The sequence below is a fragment of the Nicotiana attenuata genome, chromosome 1, assembly GCF_001879085.1.
Source record: "Nicotiana attenuata strain UT chromosome 1, NIATTr2, whole genome shotgun sequence".
In the NCBI taxonomy this organism is placed as follows: domain Eukaryota; kingdom Viridiplantae; phylum Streptophyta; class Magnoliopsida; order Solanales; family Solanaceae; genus Nicotiana; species Nicotiana attenuata.
Genome location: NC_031989.1, coordinates 50194848 through 50210263, shown reverse-complemented (window position 1 = coordinate 50210263; position 15416 = coordinate 50194848).

The window sequence follows — 15416 nt, the reverse complement described above, 5'->3', positions numbered from 1 at the left end:
ATACTCGGCTTGCCTAGCTTTCACGAGTAGGCGCCATTACGACTCCCGAGGGTGGGAAGTCCGAGTCGTGACAAGTTGGTATCAGAGCTCTAGGTTGCTTAGGTCTCACATTTCACGTACAAGCTTGGTAGAGTCTGAGGGATCAGTACGGAGACGTCTAAGCTTATCCCTAGAGGCTACAGATTTAGGAACAATTTCACTATTATTCTTCTCTGTCGTGCGATTTGGTTTCTCAATGCTAATTGAACTTCTACTCTGTTCTTTCCCAGATGGCGAGAACACGCGCTTCTTCATCCGCTGATCAGCATCCCGAGCCCCCAGCGGCAGCATCTACGAGGGGCACAGGGCGAGGCCGAGGCTGTGCTAGGGGCCGAGGCAGGGGCAGAGCTCAGCCCAGAGCAGTAGCACCAGCGGCGGAGCCTCAGGTTGAGTTTGATGATGAGGTACCGACCCAGACAGTTTTGGTGGGCCCAGCTAAGGTCCCAGAGGGGTTCATTGCTACCCCAGTACTCCAGGATGCTCTGGTCCGTCTAGTGGGCCTTATGGATAGTGTCACTCAGGCAGGCTTACTTCCTGTAGCACCAGCCGTCTCTCAGGGTGGGGGAGGAGCACAGACTCCCGCTACCCGTACTCCGGAGCAGATGGCTCCCCAGTTTCAGACTCCAGCAGCTCAGCCAGTTGGAGCAGTTCAGCCGGGTGTGGTAGCTCCTACTGGTAATGGAGCAGCTATGTCTGCCGATGCTTTGTGGAGGTTGGAAAGGTTCACCAAGATGTTCACTACTACTTATGGTGGTACATCTTCAGAGGATCCCCATGATTACTTAGACAGCTGTCATAAGGTTCTTCGGAACATGGGGATCGTGGAGACCAATGGGGTCAACTTTGCTACTTTTCGCCTGTCAGGTTCCGCCAAGACTTGGTGGAGGGATTATTGATTGGCTAGGCCAGCTGGGTCGCCTGCCTTGACTTGGGATCATTTCTCTCAGCTATTTTTGGAGAAGTTTCTTCCTATCACTCAGAGGGAGGACTATCGGAGACAGTTTGAGCGTCTCCAGCAGGGTTCTATGACCGTCACTCAGTACGAGACCAGATTCATTGCTTTGGCCTGTCATGCTCTTATTATACTCCCCACCGAGAGAGAGAGGGTGAGGAGGTTCATTGAGGGACTCGCTCAGCCGATTCGATTGCAGATGGCTAAGGAGACTGGGTGCGAGATTTCTTTTCAGGATGCTGCTAATGTGGCCAAAAGAGTTGAGATGCTTCTATCATAGGGGAGTGGTTAGGGGTCTGACAAGAGGCCCCGTCGTTCAGGTAGATTCAGTGGTGCCTCATCTGGAGGCAGGGATTCTTTTGGTAGGGGCCATCCTCCCAGGCTATTTCATTCAGCACTTCAGACTTCTCATGGTGCTCTAGGTGACCGTGGTTCTCATGTGCAGTATTCTAATCAGCAGTCCTACCGTACACCATCAGCTCCTATCAGAGCACCTCCTCTTCAGAGCTATTCTCATGGTCAGCCGGCCCGCCAGGGTCAGTCTCAGTTTCCTCAGCCGCAGCACTCAGGTGGATGCTTTGAGTGCGGTGAGTATGGTCATATCCGGAGGATCCGACGTCCTGGCTAAAGGTGGGTATTAAGAATCATGCTCTCATCTTCACTATGGTGGTGAACAATCAGGAAGTCACGATACTTCTTACAAATCCCACAGATTTAGCGCAAATAATAACGGAGGGGATCCGTCTAGCGACGGACATTTATGGCCGGTACCACTGGTCTATGATGTAAGCTCCCTTCCTAGCACCATATCAACCACTACCAAACCCAGTACCTTAGTGGGATCCCACCCACCTCTATCCACATCGTCTCCAACTCCCATTTTATCCAACATCGACACCGTATCCATCAATCCCATGGATACAACCATACATACTCCCACCTCTGAACACCCCACCACCCACACCACCACAATCACCACCCCCTCTCAATCCAGTAGAACCAAACATTGAATTCCAACACGAGATAGCAAGGGCAATGGAGCACTACAGGAACACACGCCCAGAGCCTCTCTGTCTTGCAGGAATCAAAGTTTTTGTGGTACAGGAGGAGTATGCAAAAAAGTTTCATCTAAACTGTCCTCCAAATCTCCACACCTGCTCCCTACGAATCCGGCAAACAACAAATCGAGCGGTGGGCAAATATGCAGTAGTGGTGATCCCCCCACTCCAGCCTCAGAGTGAGGATGCCACTGGTCCAAGTCAAGCTACACAAAGAACATCCATGCCAGAAGCAAACACTAGCCAAATGAACTTCATTGTGTGGAATTGTCGGGGTGCCCAATCCCCAGAATTTCGTAGGAATTTTCGTTCTCTCCTCGACTATCATCGTCCCGCTTTAGTTGCCCTTCTGGAAACCTCCATGATCATAACACTCTCAAGGAAGACTTTCTATTTACTAACATGGCACAGGTACCCGCTGAAGGACAATGTGGTGGTATCGTCCTCCTCTGACATTATGAGGCACTAACAATGGCTGTTATTGCAGCGACCGAGCAAGAAATCCAGTGCATGATAAAGGTACATCCATCCACCCAACAATGGCTATTTTCAGCAATATATGCAAGCACTATTCATCATGCTAGGAATATTTTATGGGAAAATATTAAATGTATAAGAGACCATTTTACGGGCCCTTGGATATTGGGCTGGGGGGTGGGGGACTTTAATGAAACCATCTCCACGGGTGACAAATTTGGAGGGAGAGCTATCAACTTAAATAGATCCCAATATTTTCTAGATTGCTTAAATTACTACCAATTTGCTGACTTGGGCTTCAAAGGAAGCCGATATACGTGGTCAAATAATCGTAGGCTAGGTAGTAATATTCTTGAATGGTTAGATAGATTAATGGCTAATTATGATTGGATCAATTTATTCCCTAACTCATTAGACACACGTCTCCCTCGCACTCACTCTGACCACTGCCCTTTATTACTCCAAATCAATTGCCGTCTATCTCCACAAAAGAAGGTCTTTAGGTTTGAAACCATCTGGGCTTCTCACCCTCATCCAATCCATTTGGACAAACCATCATCATCTAATACCCTCTATTCACAATTTCACAGATACTGTTCAAGTGTGGAATAAAACGCACTTTGGAAATATTTTTAAAACGAAAAAAATCTCTAAAAAGACTAGTAGGCATACAAGCGTCAGATAAATACCCCACTAGCTCCTTTTTATAAAATCTAGAACAAGATTTAATTATTGATTATAATGTTGTACTTCAACAAGAAGAAGACTTTTGGAAATTAAAATCCCGCATAACACCAAGTTCTTCCACCTAACCACTATTCAACGACGTCGTCGAAACAAAATAACTGCCCTCCAAGATTCAGGGGGGAATTTGGATTTGNGACCCCCCCCCACCCCCCCCCCCGCCCCAACTCCAACTCCACATAAAGGAGTACTATCAGCATCTCTTCACCAAAAATTTAACTTGTTCTAGTAACACCACCTCCTTAGCCCCACACAACACCCTCTCCCAAGATGCCCAAAATCTATTATTGCTCTCCCTTCATGATTTTGAAATCCTCGAAGCTTTAAACTCATTTCAATCGTTAAAGGCCCCAGGCCCTGATGGACTTCATCCTTATTTTTCCAGCATTACTGGACTAACATCAAACACTCGGTCATCTCATTGTATCAGCAAATCTTTAAGGACCACGTCATTCCCCAACAAATCAATACCACGTATCTTTGCCTTATTCCAAAAAATAAGAACGCAACTTCCATCACTCAATATCGTCCTATTAGCTTATGTAATACTATCTATAAAATTATCGCCAAAATAATCGTTAATCGAATGAAACCGTTCTTAAACACCATTATACACCCTACTCAAACCAGTTTTCAGAAAAACAGACGTGCGGCGGATAATGCAATTATTGTTCAAGAAATTCTCCTCAAATTTCACCGTATGCGAGGAAAAATTCCGCATATGCTCCTCAAACTAGACTTGGAAAAGTCTTTTGACAGACTTGAATGGTCTTTCTTACGCAATGCCCTCCTTCAACTACATTTTCCACCCCCTTTTGTAAAATTAATAGTGTCTTGCATATCCACTTCCTCCATCTCAGTCCTGTACAATGGTAGCCCTACCGAATTTTTCCATCCTACTCGCGGTATCCGACAAGGCGACCCTTTATCTCCCTATCTCTTTATACTATCAATGGAAGTAAGTATCAATACTGCAGTAGATTATCAACTCTGGTCTCCTATACAACTATCCAGAGGAGGACTACATATTTCCCACCTTTTCTTTGCTGGCGACATCATCCTCACTTCCAAAATCACGACTAAAAGCTGTCATACAATTATTGATACATTAAACAACTTTAATGCCCTCTCAGGCCGGTCATAAACTTTACTAAGTCAAAAATTTTCTTCTCTAAGAATTGCACCCATCGGACAAATATTTTGTACTCCACAATTTCTCCATGACAGAAAGTTATCAGTTCGGGCGGTACCTTGGCTTTCCCATATTTTCACGACGACCCGCTAAAACTGATTACCAATTCCTTTTGGACAACTTCAAAGAACGATTGGCCGGGTGGAAATCTAGTCACCTCACCATAGCGGGACGAACAACTCTCATTCGTTCCACCCTCAACGCGCTTCCCAATCACGTCATGCAATATATCTCCCTACCTCAGAATATCTGCGCCCAATTAAATAGGTACCAACGCAATTTCTTATGGGGTACAACCCACCAAAAAAGGAAACTTCATCTCCTAAAATGGGACAAGATCACTCTCCCAAAATCCGAAGGAGGACTTGGCATTCAGCGATTAAAAACTAAGAATAAGGCTCTCCTTCCAAGCCTGGCATTGCGACTCTTTCATAATCCTGGCCAATTTTGGGCCAAACTACTTCTTTCCAAATACAAGTCCCCAAATCAAGCACATGGATCTTTTATCTAGAGAAACATCCAGATGGGTTGGTCCACCTGCCAACTAGGATACAAGTGGAGAATTGCCACTGGACAACACATAAAATTTTGGCAAGACCCCTAGATCCGAGCAAATACCACACTTCGCTCCTTAATTGCGGGGTCGCTACTACCTCATGATGAATCCTCCTCGGTAGCCTAATACACTCCAAACGCCTCATGGCAACTCAATAACATATCCTTCCAACTTCCTGATCACATTATACAATAAATATGTACTATCTACTTATCCCGAACGAACCAGCGATTTGATCAAATCGTTTGGTCTCTCACAAACAATGGCACCTTTTCGGTGAAATCAAGCTACCACTCCCTCATTCCCTCCAACACTGTACCACTATTTAAATGGCTCTGGCGCCTGCACCTACCACCAAAATTACTACACTTTCTTTGGCTATGTTGCCGTGATCGATTACCCACCAATAACTATTTAGCCCTCCTTTCTATTATCAACACTCCCTTATGCCCCACATGCCAACTAGCCCATGAAATAGCTCAACACATATTCTTCGAACGCCCAAAAGCTCAATTACTGTAGATCAAATTAAACCGCGCAACTCTCATCCATGATTTTAACACCCAGTTTTACACCAACCCCCCAGTGTGCTTATCACTTTTTACACCTTCCTTTTAGTACATGCCCAAATAACATACCTCCGCATATTTTTGCCTCCTTTAGCCTCTGGCAAATTTGGCTAAATCATAATCAAAGCATTTTTGAACAGAAAAATCATCCTATCAGTCTGCCGCTAACAATCTCTAAGGCCTCGGAATATTACTTCCTTACCAACACGTCCTAACAAAAGCCTAAAAAAATTTCACTACATATTAAATGGAACCCACCACTAATAGGGGTCTATAAACTGAATATAGACGGTTCGTACACAACAAACCACAACGGAGTAGGCGGTGTTTTTAGCAATCACTTGGGACACTAGCAATTGGGTTTTTCCAAACATATACATGCTACTTATTTAATAGACACCGAATTATATGCATTACTGGAAGGATTACAACTAGCAGATCACTACCAACTTCTCCCTCTCCATATCGAGGTGGACGCATCCGAAGTAATTCGTATTCTTAAATATGACCACCCCAGTTATACTAATATAATTGATGACTGCAGGTCAATAATCTCACACATGGATGATCCAGTCATCCAGCACGCATACAGGGAGCAAAACTATGTAGCGGATAGCCTAGCCAAATATGCGGCACAACAACAGAATTGAGGCAGCTTAGAGCTTTTTGCCACTCCACCACCTTTTGTCATACATCACTACCAAGTTGACTGCTTGGGAATTGACTCTACAAGACTTGTAAATGCCTGTATTTTTAAAGTAACTATCCCTCCCCCTATAAATCCACCACATGCAGTAGTATCTCTTTATAGTTTAACTAGTAGTTTTGTGCATACTACCCCCACTAGGGGAGTAGAACCTAGTAATATGTCTACTACTTGTAACACCTCTGTATCGGGGGTGCACAATGAGCCCCCCACCCCCTGTATGCTTTATTCCTAATTATATAAAAGCTCTCTTTTAACGAAAGCTCTCTTTTAACAAAAATAATAATAATAATAATATCATTATTCAGAATTTTATTAAATTTAATATCTTGTGAAGAATACTCCTCGATAATTATGATTAAATGATAAATATAACGAAAAATAACACGTTCCATGAATTTGTTGATTTGTAGGCCACATTTGTTGCGATTTTTTTTTGAACTCCCTCCCTCTCGAGGCATTCAGGCAATAATATTTATTAGAGTCGAATTCAGTTTGCTGAGCCGTCTTGAGCCGAGGGTCTTTCAGAAACAATCATTCTATCCCCTCTGGTAGGGGTAAGGTCTGCGTATACACTACCCTCTCCAGATCGCACTTATGGAATTTTACTGGGTTGTTGTTGTTGAATTCAGTTTGATGCCATTTTTGGATTGTTAAATAGAAGGGGGCAGGGGGGGGTAGGGGGGGGGGTAGGGGGGGGAGACGAAAAGAAAGCAAATGACCAAATATATCCTTGTATTAGGGGCACTGAGGTGGCATGCCATGTGGCATCCACCTCATCAAATAGTAGTGCCACGTAGGATTGATGTCCACCTTGGACAAACTTAACAGAAGAGGGGTATATTTGAACCAGTAATATTACGGCAAGAGTATATTTAGACTCAAAGTATAGCGAAGGGTGTATTTAAACCTTTTTTCATAATACAAGGATATATTTGGCCATTTGCTGTTTAATTTTTTTCTCCAGAAGAAACTAGAATTTCTATAAAGCAAGCATTGACGGACTAATAGATGAATAAGGTTGGTAATTCAAAAGTCCTGAAATTTAACTTCTGAACAATGGAACTAATATATATGCTGCTAGGAAAACCGATATTCACTTCTTTCAATTTGTTACCTTATTTTTTTTCTCTTCATTTGCCCTTATTCATTAATTATCAATCATTTTTTACCCTTTACCCTATATTTTTTAATAAATTTTTTTTTTTAGAAAATACACTACTTATTTGTGACAATGCAAGGTTATTCTTGCAGTTGTATAGTATTATGAAATGATATAATCTATTCAAATATTTTAATCAAAAAATAATATTGTATTTCTGTGTTTTCTATTGCTTTGGATGTTCTCTGGCTGAAAGAAATTGATAAGTTATGTGTCTTTTGATTTGATGATTTAACAAACTTCATATGAGAACTAGATAGGGAATCGAATACAACTAGCCTCTCCGAGTTTAGTGTTACAAGTCAAATGTCTGGCACAAGTTTCAATGAAATTAGTTAAGGGAACAGTAGAGGGAACAGATAGATATCGGTTCCTCCGGTCACACTTCAAGTAAACTCTTACAGTTGTTAAAACTACTGCACTGCACAAGCAATAGTACAGTAGTACTGTTGAAGCATGTTGTATACCGGACACTCCCTTGCATTATTCTTGATGACCTCACTTATATATTACCAACATGAGACAAGTTATTACACATACTTGCAAAACCTAAATATTATTTACTCTCATGTGTGCAGCCGCCTTCATTCTCTCAAAGGCATTGAAGAACAAAACAACAACATAACGAAGGACTAGATCCAAGCATTGATTACATCGTGTGTCTTTGTATGTTATTCATTTGTAACAAATACTCAGCTTAATTAGAAGCATCTCGTAGGACACTTTGTAAACCATAAACTGTATGGTTGTGTTGACTAGAGTTAGTCAAGTGGTTAGCTTTGTAATAGAGTTGTTACAAAGTGGCTTGCAATATAGTTATTGTAAGTAGGTGTAGGTGAATGTTTAAGAGTTTAATTCCTAGGTTATAATCTAAAGTTGCTCAGTTAGTGAAGTTGAAATCCTACAAGTGTAGGTCGTGGTTTTTAATCCCGTGAGCTGTGAGTTTTCCATGTAAATATCGTTATGTTATTTACTTACTGTTGTGTTCTGTGGGAACTGATAGAGAACCAGATTCTTTATACAGTTTGGTGGACTCTTAGTTTACATCAATTGGTATCAAAGCAGGTTCTTTCTATAAGGCTAACACCTAGAAAGGATCTACATGGCTGCTCCACCAAATTTCGAAGAAGTTCAATCAACCTACAGATCACCAAGATTCAGTGGACAACAGTATGGCTGGTGGAAGACAAGAATGCATGATTTTGTCATGGCAGAAGACTCACAGCTTTGGGATGTTATCTGTAATGAACCATTTGTCCCTATGAAGATCATTGGCAAGACAGCAGTCACAGTTCCAAAGATAAATCTTAAAGGTCAAGACAAACTTCAGAGAAAAGAAGATTCTCGTCTGTGGTATTGGACCAGACGAGTACAACCGCATCTCAGCCTATCAATCTGCCGAGGAGATCTGGGAGGCTCTCCAGACTGCATATGAGGGAACCACTCAAGTCAAGCAGTCAAAAATCGACATGCACACTACTGAGTATGAACTCTTCAAGATGAAGGAGGATTAGTCCATTCAAGACATACATACTCGTTTTACTTCCATTATCAATGAAATTCACTCTCTTGGAGAGATTACCCCGAGGAACAAATTGGTCAAAAAAATACTCAGTGTGTTACCTGGTTCCTGGGATAGCAAAGTCAATACTATCACGGAAGCCAAAGATCTGCAGAAGCTGACGATTGACGAACTCATTAGAAATCTAAAAACCTACAAAATGAAGAAGAAGAAAGATCATGAAAGAAGAGAACCCAAAAAGGAGAAGAACCAAGTTCTCAAGGTAGACAACAATGACCCAAGTGGGATGATGCTGACATGGCCTATCTTACACGGTGATTTCAGAAAATGGTTCGAAGAAATAAACGAATTCCTAAGAAAGGCAGCTCTAGCAGAAACACAAAAGGTTATGATTGTTGTCACAAGTGCGGAAAGCCATGACATTTCATCAAGAATTTCCCTCTCCACAAGTAGGACCATTACAAGCACAACGTGGATAAGACAGCTAAGAGGAACCCAGTCCCCGACAGGAAATTCAAGAGAAGAGATACCGCTGATAATGTTGTGAAGCAAGCTCTTGCTGCCCGGGGAGATTCCTGTAGAATCTAAGGGTGATGATAAACAAGGTGACACCTCCTTGATGGCCGTTGAAAGCGAAGCTGCAGAATATGATTCCATATTTGCCCTAATGGCAAAATCTGATGAGGATGAAGATGATGATCACGAAAATTTTCTAGATGTTCAAAGAAATTTGAAGTCTTATTCTCAAAAGAATCTGGTATATTTAGCTAATATCTTAATTGATGCTTGCCACAATCTCATTAATGATAAAAATGCTTTAACCGAGGAAATAAAAGAGATAGAACATGAGAGAGATGATTCGCTGGTCGTAGTTGTTGATTTGAAGGAAACAATAGAGGAGTTAAAGAAAGATAAAAATGCTTTAACTGTAAAAATCGGAGAGATAGAACATGAGAGAGATGATTTGCTGGTAGTAGTTGCGGATTTGAATGAAATACTAGAGTAGTCAAAGAAAGGTAATATTCGGTTAAAAACTTCGACGGAAAATTACATGAACTCCTCAAAAGGAAAGGAAGTGGCAAGAAAGGCACACCTTAAGCTTGAAAATGAACTCAAAAAGGTAAAACTGAGTCATTGTGCTGAACTTGAAAGAAATAGACAACTTCAGAAAGATTAAAGTAGGGTTAAAAATGATCTAGATAACTCTCTAAAGTGGACCTGTTCCTCCGACACAATCACTTCCATGCATAAAAGTATGGGGGGAAGAGGCAAAAAATCGGGTTCCAAAAAGAAAGGGCTCCCTATAACCCACATAGCAAGTATGTTACTATGCCTGATAACTGTCTTTGCACTCACTGTGGTAATTGTCGCGCCCCCTTTTTTCCTCTTCGTGGAGAAAGGTCCGGGTTTTGACATTTTCATGGGGGAATCGACTCTTTTCCTTGTGGGAATTGGGTTTTTGAAGAGTCGCCACCTAACGGATTGTGGTGCATTAGGGCACCTTGAGCAATTAACCCATGGACTAGTTTGCATTACCAGAGATTTAGGGTAAGGGCTCGAAATAACCTTGAGGGGAAGGTGTTAGGAACCCCTCGCAGTCTACAACGGTGGGTCCCAGCCAAACTTATACTTATGAATTAGTCCTTTTAACAGATAAACAGTTTAAGCATGTACTTGCAAGTAAGGCATGTTTTGACATTCTAAGCACATGTATGATTCAAGTAATGAAACAAGGGAAAAAGTTTTGAACAGGTTGTACATATATAAAGAAAAGTAAACTCATTTAAACAATGGGAGTTGGAAAGAGGGGTCCTAGGTTGGTTAGCCTACAGGATCATACCCACACAATCACCGGTAATCACTCCTCAAAGAGGGGCTACACGTGACATTAGCGCGTAGTCATCATATCCTTACTACCCAATTCCCTCCCCTTGGTCATAGCCTAAAGCGTTATAGCAACCTTGAGAATGTCCTATGCGTGCACTGCTCGTCCCTTCCTTGTGGCCCTGGAGGTATTTAGGACCTCTATTTTTTGGACAGTTCTAGACCACCCTAAGGTTTTAAAAGGATAAAAGTCTTGGCGTCAATCAAGAACAGTTATGACTGCATTTAAAGGGAACTGATTACAGGCTCACAGTCACCTCCACAAATATAGCATGTAAATGCACGTCTTCAAACATCAGTCAGGTATTTTAAGAGAAAAATCCTAGAACATGATATCTAGGTGAGCAGGGGTTATACAGTATTGAACTAGGACAAAGGTGTCGAAATCCTATTTTGCTTGCCTACTGATTTAGACCTGTTAAATCTGAACAGTTTTAAATAACAATGCACAGTTTCAGAGTTACAAAATTTAAATCGCCCTATAGGCTTGCCTAAACACAGAACATTGATGTCCTAAGAGCATGTATCTACATTGATGCAGTAAATTGCTCAAGGATCCCGGGAATTGCTCACACCTAGACCTTTTCTCAAAGAAAAACTGATTTAGGTGCAGTGTGGAAGGCCAGCTCTGACATGCCAGAGTTCGGAGAGATCTCAAGGGTCTCAAGGCAGTACACATGTCACAGGAGCAGAACCTAGTATCCTAAGAGTAAAGTGAGAGTGCTTGACATAGTCTTGTTTTGAAAATAGTATAGAGATGACTTCAGAAGTAGAAAAATTTTCAGAAACAGGAAATAACTTAGTGGTAAAAGACAGTTTGAGAAGAGTATCAAGCAGCAGACAATCAATTGGTCATAGGAGACATTTAGAACACTTAACAAACAGAACTTCACATGGGGATAAAGGGATTGTGGCACATAAGAATCACCTTATAGTACAGGGATGGGGATAGGAGAAACATATAGTCACAAACTGCATGCAACACTTAGGATCTTAGAGATTTAATAGATAACAGTTGGCCTATCTTGAACAGGATTAAACATATAGTTTGGACATGCTATGTGAAAAACTAAACAGGAAGGAGTGAAGAGTGTAAAACATGCATTGAATAGGACAAAGGTTTAGACATGCTGAGCAAAGAAATAAACAGGAATACAAGTTGAAATCACAATTGATGAACTAGTACAGGGATAAAACACATAGGGTTTGGTTCTCAAAACTTAATTAGAGACATACCAGTTAAGGAGAGCGGACACAAAGTATAGAGCAATGTAGTGCAATAACTAGCCTTGGCTTACAGCCGGCTAGTTCAATGGAAGTAGCAAGCGACAGAAAAGGGCAGAAAGCTTTAAGTAGAAGAGAGAGTTTTTGAACTAGTGTTTTTTTTTCTTGAACTTAAAATAAGATGGGGGTTTATATAGTAATCAAAAGCTTCATCGAATAAGGTAAGAGATCAATTAAGTAGCAAATCAGGGAAGTCACATATAAATCAGCAAGTTCTTCCCTTAATCAAGGGATAATTAAATCAACGGTAAAATCATGCTAAGTATTTAAGGAAAAGAATCAAGTAATGTTTTGGTACACAACAAGTAATTAGGGGTAAATGAACAACATTTTAATTAAGGAAACAAACCAGTAATAATCAGCGGAATACAAACAAGGCAAGGAAAAATTAATTAAGGCAAGCAATCCAGTCAAATCGAATAGAGAGGTAAGAATCAAGAGTTAAATGGAAGGTGTTCAAATTAAACCAGGAAATAAGGGATTCAGAGTAATCATGGGTTCAGAAAGTCATAAAAGAGGCAGCATGCTTAGCATATAAAATAAGGTAGAACATGAATATTCAGGATTTCACATAGCTTTAACAAAACACATAGTTAAACGATACTGATTCAATGAGAAAGATCAAGCATATAGAATCAGTGAAAGCGCTGAACTAAGTAATTTAGTAGAAGCATATTAGGAAAATAAAATCACGAGAAATCACAAGAACCCAAAGCAAGAGCACAATCAAATATACCAATACCCAGAAACCAAATGAAGAACCACAAAAGTTAGGGTTTTCAGTACAAACGGGCTAAGGTTGTAGCAGGCTCATAAAAATCAGTCAAAATATATGAGAAGCAGAAGATTAAACACAGAAAATCATTATACAATTTTTGAAAAGAAATTCCGGAAACCCTAGTTTTAGTAAAAGATGAAGATCACTTGAAAATCCTACGAGTCTTGTAAAAAATCTTAAGGCCGTTGTAAAACTCACATGAAACAAACCCAAATCATCTTAGATCTGTATAGATCTAAGAGGTTTTAGAAAAGAAATTAGGGTTTCGAAGAGAACCATGCAAAGATGAAAAAACCTGCTTAGAAAACCATAGATCATAGCTAATATAGGACGATCTCACTCGGAATCACACCGGAATGGCCATGAAACATGCGAGACAGGAGTCATAGATGCAAGTCAACTAGCCCTGGTCCCTTGAGGGCCATGGAGGTGGCAAGAATGACATGAGAGAGGCCATTGGAGGCCTGGGGGGGGGGGGGTGATGAGAGGTCACCGGAGATAGCCATAGATGAAGGTCAGTGAGATTGGATTAGGGTTAGGTTGAGAGAGTTTAAGAGCAGAGGGGTTTTCAGGGCAAAGGGTGTATAGAAAATGATAGGGTTTGGGGGGTCTTTTGGTTTTATTTTAGGAAGGGTTGATGGTGGCCGTTGATCATTATGATCATCGGCCGGGATTAAAGGGTGTGGGGGACCGGATCGGGTATTTGGGCTGTGGGCCTGGTAATTTAATTGAGTACTGGGCTGGTAATTGGGTTAGGTTGGGGTTGGATTGGGGCTAAAATTGAAATAAAATTAGGCCATATTTTAAATAGCCATTTTAATACTATATAATTTATAAGAAATAATAAATGATTTCTGAAAAATAATTTCGTGTAATAAAAATGATTTAAAATAGTTATTTAACATTTTAAAAATATAAAAGACCATTTTGTGCATCAACAATGTAATTATGCATTAGTAGGGCTATTATTGCAAAGATGTGCAATTTAGCCTAAAAAATGCAAATATAATTACAAAAATGCACTGAAAATGTTTAATCACTGTTTTGGCATAAATAAATAATTTAGATGACTAAATCACCACAAAAATNGATGGCTAAATTACCATAAAAAAATTAATTTGAAGGATAATTACTGGATATTTTATAAATAAAAGAGAAGAAATAAATTGATTTTTGGAGCTCTTAAAACTATAGAAAAATTATTATATAAAAAAAAAGCTTATGCATGCTTATAAATGTATATGTACTATTTTGAAAGTGTATATATATATATATATATATGTATTAAAATTATATGGGAAAAAGTTGGGTATCAACAACTGCCCCTCTTTACCCGGGAGGATGAAAGAATTTTCGGGTAAAGAAATGATGGCCAATTTTGATCGAATGGGATGTTTTGAAAGATAGAGGCCGGACTCCGGTCTTGAGTTGCCTACATATCCCTGGTTTTATAGGAATCAGACCATGTGTAGTTCTGGATTCATTGGCGGAATATACCGATGAAGTCATTGCAAGAACAGACACGAGGTGCGAGAGCGGTTATGGTGACCGGTTAAGGTTTGAGATAGTTTGAAGGAACTGGAGTGAGGTCGCTCCTGTTAGGATAGCGGTTGCTTGCCGATCACCTGCAGATGAAAAAATGCTGTCGACATGTATTTGTGCAAAAACTTTAGCACGATGCAGATTCCCTTTGGACCATGAAAGTTGTCTTTGGACGGTTAAGGCTGACGTGCACAGACCATGATGTCCCGGGCCGTGAATTGTTTAGTGAGGGATTCGCAGGCCATGAAATGGCCTTCTTGGGCCATGCAGATGGTGCCTCCGAACCATGACGCCTTTGAATAATGATATGCAAAATTTGAGGGATCCTCAGGCCATGGCATGGTGTCTTCCGGCTATGAGGATGATGCCTTTAGACTATGACACCTTTGGATAATGATATGCAAAATTTGAGGGATCCTCAGGCCATGGCATGGTGTCTTCCAGCTATGAGAATGATGCCTTTAGACTATGACGCCTTTGGATAGATTGGCGATATTTCAGCCCATGAGATGCAATAATATGATGTTAGCAAAACAAGGCTTAGTCTTGTGAAATGGAGGGTAGAGCTTAGCCTGATTGAAAAGCAAATAAATAGTGCTAGAAATAGAGCAATGTTTGTGCAAAGAGGGACAGTGCTTAGTCCTATGCAGATGGGGAGGCAGGGATTAGCCTCATGCAAGTATGGAGGCAAGGATTAGCCTCATGCAAATATGGAGGCAAGGATTAGCCTCATGCAAATAGGGAGGCAAGGATGGAGGCAGGGATTAGCCTCATGAAAATAGGGAGGCAAGGATTAGCCTTATGCAAGTAGGGAGGCAAGGATTAGCCTCATGCAAATATGGAGGCAGGGATTAGCCTCATGCAAGTATGGAGGCAAGGATTAGCCTCATGCCAGATGGGAAGGCAGAGATTAGCCTTATGTAAATAGGGAGGCAAAGGTTAGCCTCATGC